The sequence below is a fragment of the Ursus maritimus genome, unplaced genomic scaffold, assembly GCF_017311325.1.
Source record: "Ursus maritimus isolate PB19 unplaced genomic scaffold, ASM1731132v1 scaffold_6, whole genome shotgun sequence".
In the NCBI taxonomy this organism is placed as follows: Eukaryota; Metazoa; Chordata; class Mammalia; order Carnivora; family Ursidae; genus Ursus; species Ursus maritimus.
The window spans coordinates 72,884,879-72,906,173 of record NW_024426774.1 but is presented as its reverse complement, the minus strand read 5'-3'; the positions used below and the strand labels follow the sequence as shown (position 1 = coordinate 72,906,173).

At 41.3% G+C, this 21,295-nt stretch overlaps 1 long non-coding RNA gene across 1 annotated transcript in view; it reads left to right on the top strand.

Annotated features, from left to right (window-relative positions):
* The window catches only part of LOC103671218, a 33,712-nt gene that overhangs the window by 4,310 nt on the left and 8,107 nt on the right, over positions 1-21,295 (top strand). Inside the window, exon 2 of the long non-coding RNA XR_570778.2 lies at positions 1,462-1,559. This is a non-coding gene — a long non-coding RNA (uncharacterized LOC103671218). The remainder of the gene's footprint in view (positions 1-1,461; positions 1,560-21,295) is intronic.

The window sequence follows — 21,295 nt, the reverse complement described above, 5'->3', positions numbered from 1 at the left end:
TTTTTTTTTTTTTAAGATTTTATTTAATTTGTTTTGTCAGAGAGAGACAGCAAGAGAGGGAACACAAGCAAGGGGAGTATGAGAGGGAAAAGCAGGCTTCCCACCGAGCAGGGAGCCCGATGCGGGGCTCGATCCCAGGACTCTGGGATCATGACCTGAGCCGAAGGCAGACGCTTAATGGCTGAGCCACCCAGGCGCCCCAGGCTTCTTAAAGTATGAAACAACTACTGATGAAATTTGTCTAGGCATTCATTCATTTATGCACTCTTAAACGCATTCATTATTTTTTGAACACCCCTAAAATCTGCCAGGCAGCAAGTTAAGTGCTAGAAAAACTACGATGAACAAAAACAGAAGTGGTCCTTATAGTTAGGGAGCTTGTATCCCAGAGGACAAGGCAGATATTAATCAAATAATCACACAAAATAAGTTACACACTGAAACGAGTTCTGAGGGAAAGAGACATGTTTCCATGAGACAGTGTATACCTCACCAGGGAGTCAAAAAGATTCCCAGGGAAAGGATCGTTAGGTTGTGGTCTGAAGAATGAATAGTTAACACATGCAAAGTGCATGCACACACGTGTGTGTCTGTGTGTTTTGTACATGTGTATAAGAGGGAAAGAGTGGGGTTTGCTTGTTTTTCAGTTCAGACTTCCCAAATCGTCCAATTTCTTTAGACTACAGAAGCTGTGACAAAGTGGAAGAGAAGTCCAAGTTGATCATCCATGGTTTCTCCCTTAGTTTATTCTGAACTATGAAGTGGATTCAAATGTTGGTTAAAAAATTGGGAGTCCCATAGCCTCTGGATAGAATCTTATTGGAAAGACAGTTTAGATGCTGGACTTTGCAAATGTACTTAACTACTTGGTTTCCTTATGTGTAACGCTAGTGAAACTCTTCCTCCCAAGATTTTTTGGGAGTATTAGATAAAATAAGTCAAGTTCTTACAGTACCAGGCACATAGGAAGCTCTGAAAAATGATGCAGCTACCATTATTGTTGTTGCTGCTTTTCATGATCTAGTCTAAACCTCATGAATTTGGGTTCTTCTCTGGTCTCTTCTTGGAGTCTGATTTTTTCTGACACTGCCTAAAAACCTATAGCTAGTGTCTCAAACTCCTCAAAACTTAGCATAAGCAAAGCACAGAGCAAGTTAAATCACAGGGCAAAGAAGTTATACATGATACACTTAAAGAGCTTAATTTATACAGTGGTTTATACCATATTGTATCCAGATAACCATTACCAAAGGCAGTGTGATGAGTGCCACAAAGAAGAGGCAAACCAAGTGACAGCTGGGCAGGAGAACAGAAAAAGGTTCCATGACTCTTAAGCCCTTGGAGGCAGGGAAAGACGTAAAATAGTAAGCATGGTGGTGAGGGGAGTTCTAGGCAAAGGGAACAGCAGAAGCAAAGATACAGAGCTCTCCTTCCTGACATATATCCTTCCTTAAACTGCAGAATGAGTTTTTGGAGACTGAAATCTGCCCAGAGCCTATGGAGTAGAGGAGAAGATCACTAAACCAGTGGCTTTCACACTTCGGTGACTGTGACCAGTGGTAAGAAAATACATTTTATAAATGACACAAATACACACATACGAAAAGAAATGTCATAAAACAGTAACGAGCCCTACTACGTGTGATGCCCATGGATATTCAGTATCTATTCTTCTATTTCACTTTTTTTTTTAAATGCTGATTGATCCTGGGGCACCTGGGTGGCTCAGTAGGTTGAGCATCTGCCTTCAGCTCAGGTGGTGATCCCCAGGGTCCTGGGATCGATCCCCGCATGGAGCTCCCTGCTCCCTGCTCAGCCAGGAGCCTGCTTCTCTCTCTCCCCGCGACTCTCTCCCCGCTTGTGCTCTCTCACACACACACTGTCTCCCTCTCTGTCTCTCTCTCTCAGATTAATAAAATCTTTTAAAAATAAATAAATAAAATAAAATGCTGACCGATCCTAATTCGAACAAACTAGTTGTAAGGAAACATTTTTTAGACACCTGAAATGTATTGCACAATACCAGGAATTATGGCTCACTTTTTTAGGTGTGACAATGGGCTATTTGGTGATGCGATAAAATATGTGACAGTATCTTGATAATCATGGAATATTGGTGATTTTACTGTTCTCTCTACTTTTGTATGTATATGAATGTTCATAAAGAAAAAGCTGAAATGCTGATTGTGTTTTGATTTCACGATACTCATTAATGTAGCATAACTAGAAGTTTGAAAAGCACTGTACTCAATCATGTCAATGTAAATGCAAAGTAAACAGCACCCAGCAGGCAAATGTACCTGTGAGAGCTGGAGACTGTTCATAGGAGCGACAGGGTTGATTGACTTCTTCAGCAGCTAGTTGTTTATACATCAAAACTTGCTGTTGTTCCTAAATCTTTTTTTTTTTTTTTAAGATTTTATTTATTTATTCGACAGAGAGAGAGACAGCCAGCGAGAGAGGGAACACAAGCAGGGGGAGTGGGAGAGGAAGAAGCAGGCTCATAGCGGAAGAGCCTGACGTGGGGCTCGATCCCAGAACTCTGGGATCACGCCCTGAGCCAAAGGCAGACGCTTAACCGCTGTGCCACCCAGGCGCCCCCCTAAATCATTTTTTAAATAATTTTACATGTCATATGAAATATCTGAGATTGTAGCCATTATATTTCTGAGACAAAGATTTTCATTTAAGACCAAAGTGGTGGTCAGAAAAATAAAGACCAAAGTGATGGGGTTTTTCTAAAGCTTTTTTCTTTATTAGTTTCAAAGGTAGAATTTGGTGATTCATCAGTTGCATATAACACCCAGTGTTCCTTACATCACGTTCCCTCCTTAATGTCCATCACGCAATTATCCCATGCCCCCACCCACCTCCCCTCCAGCAACCCTCAGTTTGTTTCCTAGAGTTGAGTGTCTCTTATGGTTTGCCTCCCTCTCAATTTTTGTCTCGTTTTATTTTTCCTTCTCTTCCCCTATGTTCATCAGTTTTGTTTCTTGAATTCCACATATAAGTGAAATCATATAGTATTTGTCTTTCTCTTACTGACTTATTTCACTTAGCCTAATACCCTGTAGTTCTATCCACGTCATTGTAAATGGCAAGATTTCATTCTTTTTGGTGGCTGAGTAATATTCCATTGTGCATACATACCACATCTTCTTTATTCATTCATCTGTCAGTGGACATCTGGGCTCTTTCCATATTTTGGCTATGGTGGGTACTGTTGCTATAAACATTGGGGTGCAGGTGCCCCTTCGAATCACTATGTTTGTATCCTTTGGATAAATACCTAGTAGTGTAATTGCTGGATCATAGGGTAGCTCTGTTTTTAACTTTTTGAGGAACCTCCATACTGTTTTCCAGAGTGGCTGTTGGTGGTGTTTTGTTGGTTTGTTTGGCTTTTTTTTAAGGAAACGTTTATCTTCAAAATTTGAGCTGAAAGTATGGTATTCAACACCGTAAATGGAAAATTTACAAGGCAATGGACATTAATCTCTTTTTTACTTTGGTCAATTAAACTTTTTTTTTTTTTTTTTTTTTTGGCCTCGTAAAACTTTTGATGGATCACAAAGGATCAGAAAATAGTACTGATCATTCCTACTTGTGTTGGCCTTTTTGGAGTCTCCTCCAGTTTTCACACAAATGTACTCAAAATAGTGGGAGCAAAGAACCAAGTGATTGTCTCGAGTTTAAAAGCCTATTTTGCTTAAAAGCCTTAACATATTTTAAGCAGCAGATTTAATGTTTAGTTATGATTGTATTTTCTCTTAAGGCACTTGTCTGATGAATCAAGGGCTTCCTCCATCTGTGACTACATTTTTCATATCCAAATTTATTCATGTGTGTAATTCACAATTATTCAAAAAATATTCTGCTCAGACCTTTATTTGTACATAGCCCCCAGATTCTCATTATAAGTGGAGGTCTAATTTGTCGTTGTTACACCCTTCAGCAACACTTCTGTCAAATAATAATTCTTTCGTAAGCGCACAAACCAGGAAGACAGATGCAAGGTCATTTACTATAAGAAAGTAACCAGCACTGGCAACAAGGGGTTGTTGCTGATATTTTCCCGGTGTTGCCATGTGTGAAGGCTGAAAGTTTATGTGTTTCCCACAGGGCAGATAGTGTCTGGATAAATCAATACAGAAAAGTAGTCAAACATAATTGGCATTTCAGTGTACTATAAACTGAGTCCCTTCAAGACAGAAACCAGTTATAATCCTTGCAACAGCCAAGAATAAACTTTAGGAAATCTTTATTAACAGTCATTGCTAATTCCTAAAATGTGTCATGGGTCTTTTAAATTTCCTGGGTAATTGGAGTTTTTTGTTTGTATTGTTTTTAGGGAACTAGAAAATGTATTTAATATTCTTAGAGCAATAGATAATATGGAGTTTTTGTTTTAGCTTGTGTCTCTCTAAGGGTTGAAAAATAATTTACATTTTAAAAGTTGGACACTTTTGGGGCTCCTGGCTGGCTCAGTCAGAAGACCATGTGACTCTTGATCTTTGGTGCTGAGTTCAAGCCCCACATTGGGTGAAGAGATTACTTAAATAAATAAATAAATAAATAAAACTTTTTTTAAAAAGTTGGACAGTTTTATGCAACTTGCTTTCCAATAATTTCAGTTTAATTTGGAGGTAATAGCATTTACCTGGGCTCAGTAAAGAATATATGGATTTTCCATTGCATTAAGTTGCAAAGACACTGGTATGGCTCTTGTTCTTGGCTATCCATCTTGCTTTCCAGGCCTGTGTGGGAGAAATGCAAGTGGCCTGGAAATATGTTACCCTGGGGTGCCCAGGTGGCTCGGTCGTTAGGCATCTGCCTTCAACTCAGGTCATGATCCCAGGGTCCTGGAATCAAGCCCCGCATTGGGCTCCCTGCTCAGCAGGGAGCCTGCTTCTCCTTCTGCCTGCTGCTCCCCTGGTCATGCTTGCTTGCTTGCGCACCTCTCTCTCTCTCGTCAAATAAACAAATAAAATAAAATAAATATGTTACACAAAGCAGGATTTAGAAACAATTCGTGTCTTTAGGTTGTCTCCCACTGAAGAGTGAGTGTGTTTTCAGTCAAGTGTGGGACAGTTGAATCATGTTAGATTAAAGCATTTTTTGAATTATGTATGGGGAAGCACCTGGGTGGTGCAGTCGGTTGAGTGTCTGACTTTTGGTTTCTACTCAGGTCATAATCTCAGGGTGGTGAGATAGAGACCCGTGTCAGGCTCCATTCAGTACAGGGTCTGCTAAGGCTCTCTCTCCCTCTCCCTTTGTCCCTCCCCTTGCCCCGTGCGTGCGCACTTTCTCTCTCTCTCTCTCTCTCTAAAATAAATAAATCTTTTTTAAAAAATGAATTATATATGGGAAGAAAGTTATGTGTTCATTACTGCATGTTAGAAGGATTTTTTAGTCAGCAGTTTGTTTTGGGTTGGTCTGCAGTATTTCCCAAATATACATACTTTTGATTTCTGATACCATCCCCCACTTCTGGTCACCAGATGAGCGCATGACCCAGGCCTAGCCCATGAGACAATCCCATCCTTTTGGCTAGAGTGATTGTTTTGGGGACCCAAAATAAGGCATAATTGACATAATTCGTTGAATTTTACTAACTGTGGCTAGTAGAAGAAATACGTAATTCCAGAGTCATCAGCCATGAGGATGTGAATCAGTAGTTGCTGGGAGCCATTCTTCCTGCCCCATGAAGACATCTAGGGTATTCGGTAGAGAATGAGAATGTGTAGAGAAGCAGAGCCAAGGACTGGAGAGAGGCCTGATGACTTCATTGGTGTTTCTATATCCAGTTGAGCTTGAAGACAAATTTACCCTTGGACTTCCCAATTATTTGAGCCAACAAATCGCCTTTGTACTTAAGCTAATTTGAGGGGTTTTTGCTGTTGCACTAATTAAAGGCTCTCCTTAATGTTGAGTTTGGATAGGATCATGATTCTTTAACAGCATGCTTCCTCTAAACATGAATGTTTATTCTTTTTTATTATTTAAATGTCTTAATTCTCTGTGTTCTCATCATTTCTTTTATCATTTTGTTGATTATAAATTCATTACATTTTTTAAAAAAAGCACTGAAAATGCCGAAAGAATAAAATATAACCAAGCTATCCTTCAAAGTTTCAAAAAAGGAACAAATCAAGGACGACTGATTTTTTTTTTTTTAAATCAGATATACTCCCAAGTTGAAACTAACACATCAAAAATATTCCACAGCCAAATAGTGCAAGAGGTTGAGAAGAAATACCCTAAAGCAGAAGTGGAATTGCCTATTGGCCAAGTGGCTTGGAAAGAAGACTTTCCAAAAAAAATCTAGATTAAATTCTACACTACACGCTACCACCAACTCCCCAGATATAATTAGGTGCTCTAGGGGGCGTAGTTTCTTCAACTTCTGCAGATCCTACAACATACATATTTTGCATAAACTTCCCAGGTGATTCTGATGCACACCAAACTATAAATGTATTGAATGAATTACATCAATTAACTCATTTAACATTCATAATGGTTCTATCATACGGATTCTGTTATCAACTACATTTTTAAAATGAGGAAACTGAGGCACAGAAAGGCTAAGTTGCCTGATATCTCACAGCGACTCAGTGGTTGAACCAGGTTTGAGAACCACGCAGGCTGGTTCCAAAGCCAGTTATTTAACCACTACCCTGTACTGCTTTGAAATAATGCCCGTCATGGCAATAATTGTGACAATTGCAGGCAGGCCAGGGGGAGAAATGTTTGGATTCATTTGGGGTCTTCTGCCTCCCAGGAACTATTCGACCCCAGTCAACACTAGTTTCTCTCATTTCTGACCTTCTTAGACTCAACTTAAAATCAGCATCAAATTCTATCCTCCCTTTGTCCTGTTATCTTGCCTTCTCAACCATAACAGAAATTGACTTAGTGGGGTGCCTGGCTGGTCCAGTCGGTAGAGCATGCAACTCTTGATCTCAGGGTCACGAGTTCACACTCCACGTTGATCATGGAGCCCACTTTAAAAAGAAAAAAAAGCATTGACTAAGAACTCAGGTCCAGTTTTCTCTCTCCCCTTGCCTGTAGCACCTAGTATGGTGCACCATTATTTGCTGACCAGATTCGGAAGTAAACTGACTTCAGAAACCTGCTTACTTGTGAATTTTAGATGCATTTAGCACTGAATTCTTGAGATTGACATTACATTTTATTAGCTCCTTCCCTTTTGCAGTTTTAGATATTTAACCAGATACTCCCTTTCTTTAGTCACATTGGATATCCTTTTGTTGATCTCCACCACTCAAAGCCCGCATTTCTTTTGCTAATCAAATTGGTGTGGGAACATTCCCTTCCTGCAGCTGAGAGCAGCTCTTGAAAATTTTTCCTTTTTGAGCATGCTTCCAGCAAGCTCTTTCCTCTTTGACTTTTGTTTGCTTCCTAGAAATGCCCATGCTGGGACAAAATTACTTTATCCAGATGCCAGTGATTGAAAAGACATTCTAATTATCTGTCGATGGTAAATCATAAAACTTGTTTAGAAACCCATTTGTTGAGCTTGTGAATGTTCAGGGGAAAGAGTGGTTTACCTAATACCACAAAAGGAGCTTGCCATTTGGAAATTCTGTAGGCTTGAATACATTGAATTATGAATTGAATCATTACTAACTTAACCTCTGGGAGGTTTTCAGTGATTGTTTTATTCAGCTTTACTGACTACACTGCCCATAGCAACTCTGGCAATGATTCCCCTAGCGGCGCACAGGAGCTGCCCAGCTGCAGAAATTCATGATGGCTGCATTTGCCTGCAGAGTTTGGAAAGATCTAAGGTCTTTGGAGACCAGAAATGTGTTTTTTCCTTGTCTTAACTGGCAGTATGAGCCTCTGGCATTTCAAAGTGCAAGTCATTAGTGTCCACCGGGGTGATGTTAATCTGTCTGTGTTTCAGTCTCAGGACATTTTCCAGTTGCTTCTGCCACAACAATCTCTGCCATCTCAGTGCCTCTGACGCCCCTCGTGAATTCAGCAAGCTCTGCAGCCCCAGCAGGACTTCCCAAAAACCCATTGCTCACCAGTCCCCATTCTCTTCTTTCTTTCAGTCATCGTTAAGTCTCAAAGCTTGTCTAAAAGGTGGGGCTTCTGCTTGGCATTTTCAAACGTGAGCTGAGAGAAACCTGTGATTGTTTTGTTTTTGTTTTTGTTTAATTCTCAGTAGGGACAGGACTTTCTTTTATTTCGAATGTAGGGCTCGAGTCATGCAGTTGGGGAACTTAAGCTGATGTTGATCACATGCACATTCAGGAGAAACGTTAAGGCTATAGGATGGAGAGGAGGGAGACATGAGAATTGCCAGAAAGCAAACAAAACACGGCACTTGAATGGTTGGAGGGGACTCAGGAAAGCCAGAGGGTCCCAGGTGATGCTTGGAATGGGTGTGAGGGGTCATAGTTGTTGGGACATCCTATCCCCTGTCATCTCCCTGGAGTGACTAAGCTGAACCCCTGCTGTCTGAGCTCTGGTTTGGTGGAGAGCCAAAAGGGGGAGGGTGTTCTCCTTTCATCAGATCGGTCCAGACTTCCCAGTGTGTTAATATGACATGGAGCCAAACCATACCGAAGAGCTAGTTGACAGTTGTTAAGAGCCTTGGCCTTTTATTTAATCATCAGAAAAACCAAGGCTCGTAGGTGCTGGTAAAGTGCCAGATTAATTATTCAGAAACAAGTGCCTGGGATTGGACCAAGTATTGTCTCATTAGCATGCAGTGTCCATGCTGAAGTCTGGTTAGAAAAGCCTCAGAGACGGCAGGAGGGGTCAATGGGAGGGAACCAGGAGAAAAATAAAATTAACTTTCCCCTATACTGTGCTATGAAATCTCTTGGTATAATAGAATGCCACCCTTTCCAATATAGGAGCTAGTAATGGGCCCTGGCCCAGGCTCTGTTCTGAAATATGCAAGACAATTATTCTACCAGCCTCTTGCATCTGTGCCTATAAACTTGGCCTTCTTTCCTCTTATGATCCATTGTGTCTAAGGTTAATCCTCCCACTTATATTCAGGTCTCATGTCCTCTTGCCTCCTCAAGGACTTCACTCCTGAAATTCTCCCTTCTTTCTCCTGCACCATTAAGTTCTCGTGTCTGCTGAATGATCCCCATCGGCATGTGTTCTGATATATTTTACATCTTAAAAAAAAAAAACCTCCCGGCTCTACTTTTCCTTTCAGCTACTCCCTGGTTTTTTCCTCTGTATAATAAAATTCCTGCTAGAGTTGTCTATACTGGTCTTTCCTCGACTTCATCAGTTTCCATTCACTCTTTTTTTTTTTTTTAAGTTTTATTTATTTAAGTGATCTCTATACCCAACGTAGGGCCTGAACTCATGACCCCAAAATCAAGAGTTGGATGCTCTCTTGACTGAGCCATGCAGGCACCCGGGTTTCCATTCACTCTTCAGTCAGGCTTTTGTGGTAACACAAAACCACATTTTACCAATACTTTGCATTGCCAAATCCAAAGGAGAAGAGTCCTCTGAAGTCTGTTTTACTGGATTTCCCCCTTTTTCCAACCTCTAAACACTGCAGTAACGTGGCCTCAGTCTTTAGGTTCCTTCTCTCTCTGCCTTGGCAATCTCCTCTAGTCTCATGGCTTTTAAATACTGTCTTTATGATGACACCCAAATTCCTGTCTCCTCCGAGGTCCAGTCTCCAATTCCCACTTGGATAGAAATCTAATAGAAGGGGCACCTGGGTGGCTCAGTCGGTGAAGTATCCAACTCTTGGTCTCAGCTCAAGTCTTGATCTCAGGGTGGTGAGTTCAAGCCCTGCGTTGGGCTTCACACTGGGCATGGAGCCTACTTTAAAAAATAATAATAATAAGGGGAAAAAAGGTAGAAATTGAATAGAAATCTCTGACCCCAACTTTTTCTTACTGTCTTCCCTGTTTCATTCATGGCTATTCCATTCTCCTAATTCCTTAGAGGAAAAACCTAAAAATTACATTTTTCCCTCCCCTCTCCATTCATCCAGTCCTTCCATGAGCCCTGTCAATTCCACCACCAAGGCATACTACATTTCAGACCCGTTCTTGCCACCTGCACCATCACCTCCCTCCACCATCAGCTGTCACCTGAACTATTAGAATAGCCTCCTGACTGTTCAACTGCAGTCTGTTTTTTTTTTTTTTAAAGATTTTATTTTATTTTATTCGACAGAGATAGAGACAGCCAGCGAGAGAGGGAACACAAGCAGGGGGAGTGGGAGAGGAAGAAGCAGGCTCCTAGCTGAGGAGCCTGATGTGGGGCTCGATCCTGTAACGCCGGGATCACGCCCTGAGCCGAAGGCAGACGCTTAACCGCTGTGCCACCCAGGCGCCCCCAACTGCAGTCTGTTTTTCACACAGCAGCCAGTCACATTTTTAAAACAAATCTAATCATTTTATTCTCCTAGTCAGAGGCATGTATGGCTTTTCCATCACCCTTAGAACAAAACTCTAGAGTCCTTACTGTGGCTGCTTGAGATCCTATATGATGTGGCCCTTGCTCCTTTCTCCAGCCCTACCAACTTGCTCCCTCTTGGTACTTCTTTCCATCCTGGTGGGCTTCCTGTGGTGTCTCCAACACCTAAAGTTTGTCTCTCAGGCGTTGTAGTTACAGCTTTCGCTCTGTAATAACAGCATATCATTTATGGAGCCCGGACTACAGGCAAGCCAGTGTGTTCGGTTTTTTACATATTTAATTCTTTAACCATGATCCCTCAACATAGATATTATTATCTCCTCTTTACCCAGGAAAAAACTGAGGCTCAGAGAGGTTAGGTATTTGCCCAAAATAGCAGAGCTGGACAGGGATAGAACTGGGATTCACATTCAAGTGTGTCTGGTTTTAAAGTTTAAGATCTTTCCGTTGCATACTGGCACTTCTCTGTGACTGGGATGGACCAGCACGGACTTGATGCCCTCAGTAAAATGTTATTTTGTAGGGGGTATGTGAGTGTGTGTGTGCTCATGTCCTGGAGCTCATTATAAAGCTGGCTTGAAGCTTGTGAAAGAGGTTGCTGAGGAAATTGATCCTGTTTATAAACTCCTTGGCTCTCCAGAAGAGCCGTGCATGGTGGAGTAGAAGGAGGTACAGCCTCTTCCCACCTGAGTGATGGAGCCTGGAGAGCTGGGGAAGCAAGCCCTGGGGGAGTGGCTGCGGTGAAGCCTCTTTTGTTTCCAAATGCTAATAGTTCTGGATTCAAAATCTTTTCTCTCTTTGACTGGACCCAGAGATAATAAAACAAAAAACTTACAGCATATAATTTGGCATTTTACTGGTATGGTAGGCTCACAAAATTTTGTTCTCCCTGACAAGGCTCAGATAATTCTATCAAAATAAATCTCTGAAGGAAAAAAGCTTTCTTTTAAAGTCTATGAGAAGCCTTTTCAAGAACAAAAATAACACTTAACACTGATATTCTGTATATCTTCTTCTCTTTTTCAGAAAAAATTCTGCCCTTTCTGATAATAGAAAATAAAAAAATGTCAGTAGGGAAAATGTCAGAATTTGGCGTGCTGTAGAGAGTGGAAATTTCTCCAGCACTGTACTTTGAATTTTAAAGAGTTTGGGGCGCTGGTTGTTCAGGAGTCAGAGCTCCACATCCACTGTATTCTTTGCCAGTGCCCACGTCTGTGCATGGCTTCTCAGTGTTTGTACTCATTCATCAGACCCTGACTGAGAGCATGACTGTATCAGAGTTCTTTAGAGAAACGGAGCCAGTGAGATATATACAGATATATGTAGGAGGAGATTTTTTTATAGGAATTGGCTTATGGAATAATGGAGGTCTGATAGTCCCACAAGCTGTTGTCAACCAGGCAAGATGGAAAACCCAGAAACCTGATAGTGTAATTCAGTCTAAATCTGAAGGCATGAGAACCATGGAAGCCAATCCTAATCTCAGCCCAAAGACCCAAGAATCGGGGGGCTAATGGTGTAAGTCCTGGTCCAAGTCCAAGGGCTTAAGAACCAGGAACTCTGATGTCCAAGGGCGGAAGAAGGTGGATATCCCAGCTCAGGTAGAGAGCAAATGCACCTTTCTACCTTTTCGTTCTATTCAAGCCCTCAGTGGATTGAATGATGCCCACATTGATGGGGTGTATCTTCTTTACTCAGTCTACTGATTGAAATGCTAACCTCTTTGGGAAACACCCACACAGACACATCCAGAATTTTTTTTTAAGATTTTATTTATTTATTTGACAGAGCACAAGTAGGCAGAGCAGCAGGCAGAGGGAGAGGGAGTAGCAGACTCTCTGCTGAGCCGGGAGCCTGATGCAGGACTTGATCACAGGATCCTGAGACCAAGACCTGAGCCAGAGGCAGATGCCCAATGGACTGAGCCACCCAGGCGTCCCCCAGAAATGTTTTACCAGCTGTCTGAGCAGACCTTAGCCCAGTCAAGTTGACACATAAATTAGCTATCATAATAACCATTTCAAGAGCCACGTATTTCAACATCTTCTTCAAATGGTCTCTCTTATGTTTGCACTCCCAGGCTTCGTGGACACTTCTCTGCACAAAATGTGCTTGTTCAGAGATGGCCAGTTTTCACAGGTGGATCATATAGCACAGTTGGGTAGACAAGCCGAATTTTGTATGCATTTCAGTATAGACACATTTACCATGTATTTAACATGTGGTAGGTGGTATGAAGGCTACAGTGGGGGAAGAGGAAGAGAGAAAATCTTATTTATTAAGAGCCTATTGTGTGCCAAATAACTTACTGCATGTATAATTTTATGTAGGGTAAAGATTATTCTTCACAGAGAAGTGAGTCTCTGAAAGGCGAAGTACCTCACTCAGGCTGGGGAATGGTGGAGCTAGAATTGAAATCGAGAATTATCTAATAATTCATGCCCTTTCCATTGTACTACACTGGCGTAGAATTAAAGTTGAGCTTCCCTTCCAAATATGCTATGGTTCAAGATGAAGTGCCACATTTGTCAAATAATAAGTTCTGAAAGAATTGGGAGAGGAGGGACAACTAAAAGTACTTGGGTTATCAAGGAAGGTTTCATAGAGAAGGCAGGGTAGTTGCTGGGTCTTGAAATCTAGGTATGGTTTTTATGAGTAGAAAGGAAAATCATATCGGGTGAGGGGAATACAGTCTGGGAACCAGAATGAGCTGAGAAATAGAGGGGAATGGCAGTGGCACATGATGGGTGAAGAGGCAGTCGCTCTTTTTGCTGAAAGTAGGAGATAGCGCCATGCCAGTATCATGATCAGATTGTAGAGTAGTTTCAGAGCCAGGTAGAGTTGTAAGTAGATAGATGTGGGGAAGGAGGGATAGACCATGTGCTTTCAGAGGGGAAAATTTATAATTAACTGACAGATGGTAGAACTCAGTATATGTGAATTTTCTGCATACATTGGGATAGGTAAGTGATAATTTTGTTCTGCAGTATAGTAAAAATTAAAGTTACTTTTCAGATAGAAAATAGAATACATACAACTATGGCCATTGTGGCATAAGTGCCTACAAGGACTTTAATTCACCATCATCATCATTTCCAAGTTAAGAGAAAAAACCATGTCTACCCAGCACACAGTGATGTGTCAGCACCATGGACAGCGATGCCGTGGCCACATGCTGCATCACCAGGCAAAGGACTTCAGACTTGAGGTAGATCTGTCACACCAAAGCAGTGAAATGGAATCTTTTAGTGAATTTCAAAGACTAATCTTTCTACCAAGTTTCCCTTTCTTTGTATTCCCATCAGGGAGAGGAGAGCCCCACAGGTATTCTCTTTAGAGATTGGTGTGCAGATGTATGCGTATGTGCATACATACACACACAGAAAACTAAAAGCTTTCAGAAAATTGAAATGAACTCTTTTTATGAAGACTGAGGACCCTAGGAAAAGAAAATAGGAAGATTTTAAAGTGTCACATATGGGTGCCTGGGTGGCTCGGTTGGTTAAGTGCTTGCCTTCAGCTTGGGTCATGATCCCAGTGGGATCAAGCCCCACATTGGGCTCCCTACTCAGCAGAGAGTCTGCTTCTTCCTCTGCGCCCCCCATTCATGCTCTCTCTCTCTCTCTCTGAAATAAATAATCTTTAAAAAAACAATAAAGTGTCAGGTTTCCATTCTCAGCTCAACTTTCCCTGACATAGAACTCAATTGTCCGTTATATTGAGCACCCTATGACTAGTCAATTATCCCTAGTCTGAGGCCCCCAGCCTGCCTCCTGCTGAGACCCAAGACAGAAAAGGAGAAAAAAACTGCAGAGGTTGGGTGGCCTAATTCTAAGAGTGTATTTTGAGTTTTTTCCAGTTTCTTAATTCTCATCTGTGAACTTCTTGATCGGGCTTAGCCTGAGGTTGAGCCTAAATGACATCTCAGGGCCGGAGCCAGGGTAGAATGGTATTCTTTACTTAAGAGAGAGAGGAAAAAAAAAAAAAAAGATGGAAGGAGAATTGTAAAGGAATTTAAAATCTATAAAAAAGCATCTATAGTCCATCTCCTTTTTTAAAAAGGGGTACAATTCTGTCACTGAGGAGCATTACCAATTACTGGAGACATTTACACAACCTGCTGGAACTACTTTCTGATGACAAACCTTCAATAGATATGCAGTCTTGTTGTTCTGAGTCTTAGGCATGGCATTCACAGGCTCTTCTCCAGGCTGACCTCATACTAATGACTATCACCTATTGGAAGGTTCTACTTCTCTTTGTCTAGTGCTTTGCCCATTCAGACTTTATGGGCCTCTAAACCATAGTTCTCACTGTTTCCTTGTACCAGGCATGCCCTAAACACTCCTCACTTTTGTCTCTTCCTGAAGATTTTACCCATCTTTTAAGCCCTTAGTTTTCCTAGGCTTTTTCTAATCCCCCGACTAAATAAGGAGCCGTAAGGCCCAATAGCCCCTACATTGTATAGCTCTGCATATTGGTACTTTGTGCATTTGGATTATCTCTCTTCCACTGGATTATAAATTCCTTGAGAATAGTCATTGTGATTTATGTTGTATGTACCACAGGGCAACCCATAATCATTGTTGAGTTTAATTATTTGGGAAAATTCTGTCAGGCTACACTTGTGTACCACTCCTCCAATTAGACCTTCAACATAAACTATGAAGGCTGAGAATCGCTTAGAAGTGAAGACAAAACAGATAGGACCTGAGTGGATTGCCACTAGTCACCCCCTTCTCTCACCTCCCTTGAATTCCTTTGTAGCAAAGAGAATGCAGTGTTGGCTTCTTCATTTAATCATCACCGTGGTTTTCGAGGCTCATAAAAATTAACTTTACCCTAACGCTTTTCTCAAGTGCCACTTGACAACAGTGTACAGGTATTTTACATAACTACTGTATATTGGAGGTGTCTTCAATAGAATGTAGTGATCAAAATCCAGATCATAATTATATCCCGTCAGTGTTTCCATTATAAGCTCCTCTCCGGAAGGGTTTGTTACTCACTTGTTTAATTTGTATCAGGCTTCAGCCTGACATGTAAGTTCTCAGTCCCACTATAATGTAGGGAATCTTTTTCTGCTTCAAAACATACATTTTAATCAGTATAGTATTTCTGTATGTGGAATACTGTGTTTCTGGGCCAGAAAAACAAACTGAAGTGTCCACACAGGACATTTGTATCAACACTGGATATTCATATCATTTTACCTTCCTGGGGCAACTTTGATGGTCAAGGCTGCTGGACTGCACAGGCTTCCCCGTGAGCCTTCCTGCGGATTGGGTGTCATCCCTAAACAAATGACAGGAGGGCTCTCGGGAACATGAGTGAGTGTTTATCACTCTGAATCCTCATGTTAAAATGCTAACGACAGGGGCGCCTGGATGGCTCAGTCAGTTAAGCGTCTGCCTTGGGCTCAGGTTGTGATCTCAGGGTCCTGGGATCAAGCCCCTGAGGGCTCCCCACTCTCAGTCTCTCTCTCTCTCTGCATCTCCCCACTGTTCATGCTCTCTCTCAAATAAATAAATAAAATCTTTAAAAATAAATAAAATGCTAACAATAAGGGAAACTCAAAACATTTCTCAGCCAGAATGCTTGGCTTCTTCTTACCTGCTGACCCACACTAGCCATGGATCCTCAACAGAACTGGAGGCTCTCTATCCCCCATCCCAGAAGTCAATCTTACTTTCTTTCTTCAGGTTTGCCTCAGCCTTCGAAACCCAAGTTTATTGCCCCTTCACTCCTAATTCTGAAAACTTTGTACCTGGGGGGGTTGAAGGTTAAGGAGGGACGTGCTTGCTCCTCACAAGTCTACTTTAGAATGCAGGACATTTCCCACATCTGGTCTTCCCCCACCTCCCACACCAGTTGTTATTTTTGATATTCTGTTTGTTTTTAGACATCTCTAGTGGATTTTTACTATTCTTATCTTTATGTTGAATTTTCTTGATATTTCTGGGATATTGAAGGGTGGAGAGAGATAGGGACTGAAAGAATGGAGGGAAGGTAAAACAGGCTGGTTCAGGCACCTGGGTGGCTCAGTCGGTTAAGCATCTGCCTTCAGCTCAGGTTGTGATCCCAGGGTTCTGGGATCGAGTCCTGCATCCGGCTTCCTGCTCAATGTGGAGCCTGCTTTTCCCTCTGCCCCTCCCCCCTGCTCATGCGTGCTTGCTCTTTCCCTTTCTCTCTCTCTCTCCCTCACAAAAATAAATAAAAATCTTAAAAAAAAAATGAAGCTGGTTCTTTTGATGCTTACAAGTTTGCTATGGGAACTCCTCCTAGGAAACTTTCTATTTAGAAACTTCCTGCTTGGGAAATTCTACCAAAAGACTTGTTCTATGGCTTAGGCCAATTACTTATTTGCCCCGTTTCTTTGAGGTGTGGGAGGGGATTCATTACTTAGTGCTCTTAACAAACACAGCAAGAGGAATACAAGTCATATCCGTATGCTGCTCACAAGCTGGCTGTGGTAATAAACAGTTAATCAAGTACTGACACTGTCAAAAAGGAAATATAGGTCCAGAGGAGCTCTGACGGGGGAAACTTTAAAGGTGGTTTTCCAGAAGTATCATTTTAGCTAAGGCCTGAGAATGAGTAGAGGTTGCCTTGCAAGAGAAGGAGAAAATGCAATCCAGGCAAAGTCCTGTGTAATAAAAGTGGTCTCATTGGAAGGCTACGTGTATTTTGTTAAAACTCAACAATGACCATAGCAGTTGTTTAGAAGTTAGACCTATAAACGGTAGATTTTGAATTTTATCAGTGCCCTTCACCCTAACACAAACAGGGACACACATGCAGTTGAATAAGTTGTGTTTATTGTTGCATCAAGGGAGAACACACACCATAGGGAACTATGGGATGTCTCAGTAAGAAGGTATTAGAAAGAGCCTACTTGGTTTGGATTTGGGCTTCAGGTGGGTAATTTGGGGCAGGATCTAAGGAAACAAGGGCTCACTCTGGATTGGATGCTACTAGAAAATGGGGCAATTCTATGATTGGACATCTCAATAAATCTTACTCTATGAAGGGGGTGGGAATAATCAAAGCTAAAGCAGTAATCGGTAAAGCAGTCAAGCGTGTTAGCCAGGAGAGTGAGCTGTATGATATTTGATGTTGTGCAAGTGACCGTGTCTCAAGTGGATGTTCTGCAAGATGTTTATGTCCAACAAGAGAACGGCAGAGCTTAGCTGTATCACATCAGTTTGTAATGCATCGAACCTACTGCATTTGATTTGTTTCTGGAGATGGGAAGCTGGCTTTTTTTTTCCCCCCCTCACTGTCGTCATCTAGAATTGCTGGCTCAGAGCATGCCACCCCTTCATATGCTGCCTTAACATATTATTTTGAGGTGAAGTTACTTGAGGAACAGCAGGCCCAGGAAGGGTTCTCTGACCTCCCCCTTTCTACCTAAATCAGGTCATAAAATTTCCTCTCCCTGGATCAGGAAGAGAAGAACATTTTTATCACAGGAGACTGGGAATCAATGCCAAAATGAATCTGGACAAACAAACCTAAAGTAACCCCGATCTTCCATTAGTTTCCTTCATGTATTTCTTGGTCACTCTCCCACAATTTACTGCTCCTAGCCCAAACCCCTTTGTCTTGTCTCCTCTCCACAAATTTGCAATTTCTTTGTTTAAAAAGTATATAGCTTGGGGCGCCTGGGGGCTCAGTCAGTTAAGTGTCTGCCTTTGGCTCAGGTCATGATCCCAGGGTCCTGGGATCGAGCCCCGCATTGGGCTTGCTGCTCAGCGGGGCGTCTGCTTCTCCCTCTTCCTCTGCCTGTCGCTCTGCCTAATGTGCTCCTCTCTCTCTGTCAAATAAATAAAATCTTTAAAAATATATAGAATGTTTTTCTTTAAAAAATTTAAAAATAAAAGTTGATAAATAAAAAGTATATAAGCTCTGTCTTCAGTGCTTCTTTGGGTCTTCATTATCCATGAATAGTCTCCTGTGTGCACACAAAAATATTAAATAAGATGTGTATGCTTTTCTCCTATCTATCTCATGTTAATTTAATTCTTGGGCCCAGCCAAAGAACCTAAAAGGGTAGAAGGGAGTTTTTCCTCAATATTTTTTTTCCAATTTTTTTCCTACAAAAATTGGGTTTTAGATAATACCACTTTAGACCACAAAATTCCCTATAGCCAATGCATCAGACAGCCCATTGCTGCCTCCACCCAGGACAGACTGCTCTCATTGTTCCCCTCTTGCTTCACCACTGCTTGCCCGTTGAGAAGGAATAGTTCTGTTGGATCAAGGGTTGAAGGGCATAGGAAGTAAATGCCAGAGGTTGGTCATGAAGGGCCTAGTGAATCAAGTTAAGGCAATTGAACTACATCTCCAAACAGTACAGAACCATTGAAAGATTCTAAGTGAGGATTACAGATATGTAGAAATTTGTACTTATTGGGGAGGATGTTGAGACTAGAGAACCTTTTGCAATAATTCAGGCAACAGATAGTGATGAGTTGAACTAAGGCACTGGAGAGTTGAGTGCAGATTTGAGAGAGCATGAAGAGTAAGAACAGCACGCCTTAGTGGTTGGTAGGATATAGATGAGAGGGTCTCAAGGATGCCTTCTCCTGAGTAGGAGGGCTGTGGTGAGGCTATTGCCCAAGCAGGGTGCACTGGCAGTCAGGGTTTGGGTTGAGGTGGGAGAAATGATGAGCTGAATCTCAAATATATTAAGCTTAAAGTTCCTGCGGGACATTCAAGTGAAAGTATCTGCGGGGCAGTGGGTAACAGAATCAGGATCTCAGAAGAGAAGTCTGAACTGGAGAGACATTAATTAATTCATTAGACAACCATTACTTTGCAGTACTGTATACCACCCATAGTCCCGATGATGACATCGAAGTGAACAAAATGAAATTCCTATCTTTACTGACAAGCAAGCAAATAGTATGTCAGATGGTGATAGATTCTAGGGAGAAAAATTAAGCCAGAGACAGGGATATGGAGAATTAGTAGAAGATAAGGTCAGAAATACAGGTTTAGATTTAATTCCTCAACTCCAGGAATTTATGAGAAATGAAGATTATCAGACCTCTCGAGAAATGTCCAAGATCCAGTCTCTGATGGCATGGTCCTCTCTATTTAGACCCAGAGCAGAGTCTATTCTGGTGTTTGCCAAACTTCCTAGACGATAAGAATCATCTGGGGGTACTTGTTGAAATTATATAAAATTATATAAACTCCTGCCCCCCAATGAATTAGAGTTTCTTGGGGAGAGGCCTGGGAACTTGTATTTTAATATGTACCTTAGGGGATTCTTGTTATCAGGCAAGTCTGGGAAATATTGATGTCTTCCTTTTCTTTAGAAGGGCAGCTTTATATTAGATAATTTCGTAAGTGGCTTAAGGGTACCTGGCTAGTGGTTGAGGAAAAGAATAAAGCTAGATCACTATATCACGGTAAAATCCTTATGAGTCAGGGGCGCCTGGGTGGCACAGTCGTTAAGCGTCTACCTTTGGCTCAGGACATGATCCCGGCGTTCCGGGATCAAGTCCCACATCGGGCTCCTCCGCTGGGAGCCTGCTTCTTCCTCTCCCACTCCCCCTGCTGTGTTCCCTCTCTCGCTGGCTGTCTCTCTGTCACATAAATAAATAAAATCTTTTTAAAAAAAAATCCTTATGAGTCAAAGATTTAACCATAAAAACACAAATCCATAAAAAGTGATAGAGGAAAACAGGTGAAATTTTTAAAATGTGATCTGCAATAGAGAAGATTCTGAATTTTCTAAATTTCAAAATATAAAATCATTAAGTAGTAAGGAAAAGATTGATATATATGCCTTAATGTAACAAATTTCAAAACATGTAAATAAAAAAATGACCACAAAGTTAAAGCAAACTTGAAAAATATTTGCAACCCAATGGCTGACAGAAAGTTGTGTTAAATTGTTAAGAGAAAGATGAACTATCCTATTAAAATAGGGAAAGGATATGCATCAAAAGATAGTTCACAGAAAAAGAAATACAAATGTGAAATCTCACTCAGAATTAAAAATAAATCAAACCAATAAGATGATAGGTTTTTTGTTTTCTTTTTTTCTTTTTGTTTTTTGTCTACCAGGAGGTTATCTCACTCAATTAGACCTTTAGGCTTCTTTACTAATGTGCATTTTTAAGACCAAGATGATGAGGTTTTCAGTTTTTTCTCACTTTAACATTTATTGTTGCCATGTTAAATCACTTCACTTGAATGCCTTGATGATCCCATACATCTGGGTCACGTTATATTCAAAATTATATTTTGAGGAGTATTGTATACCTGCAAATGGATGCTCTATCTGGATAGATGGGGTGGCCGCTTTAGGTTTCCTTGAATTTCCTGAAGGGCAGTGATTCTCAAGGTGTGGTCCCCAGACTAGGAGCAACAGGATTACGGAGGAATTTGTGAGACATACAGATTCTCAGGCTCCTTCCCAGGCCCACTAAATCGGAAATTCTGGGGTTGCATTATATCAGTCTATGTTTTAACCAGCCTCCAGGTGCCTCTGACACCTGCTTAAGCTTGAGGATCCCGATCCTATCTTCAACTTGGCCAATCACGTCACCATATAGGTCTGCACTTAAATGGCAACTTAGAATACTTGTATATGTTTGGGAATATAACCTTGAATTCACTACTACTTATTACTACTTTTTATAGGTATTGCCAGATTGTCTTCCAGAATAGGTATGCTAATTTGCATTGATGAATAACTGTTTCCCTATGTCTTTAGGCAGTGCTGATCTGAAGTTCAGCCTAGGGAAATAGTTATGGGGAGTGATCTACAGCACTTCATCCAAGGCTTGATTCTCTGAATTTACCCATGAATCTAAGTTAGGAGGATGGCTTCCAAAAGTGTTCT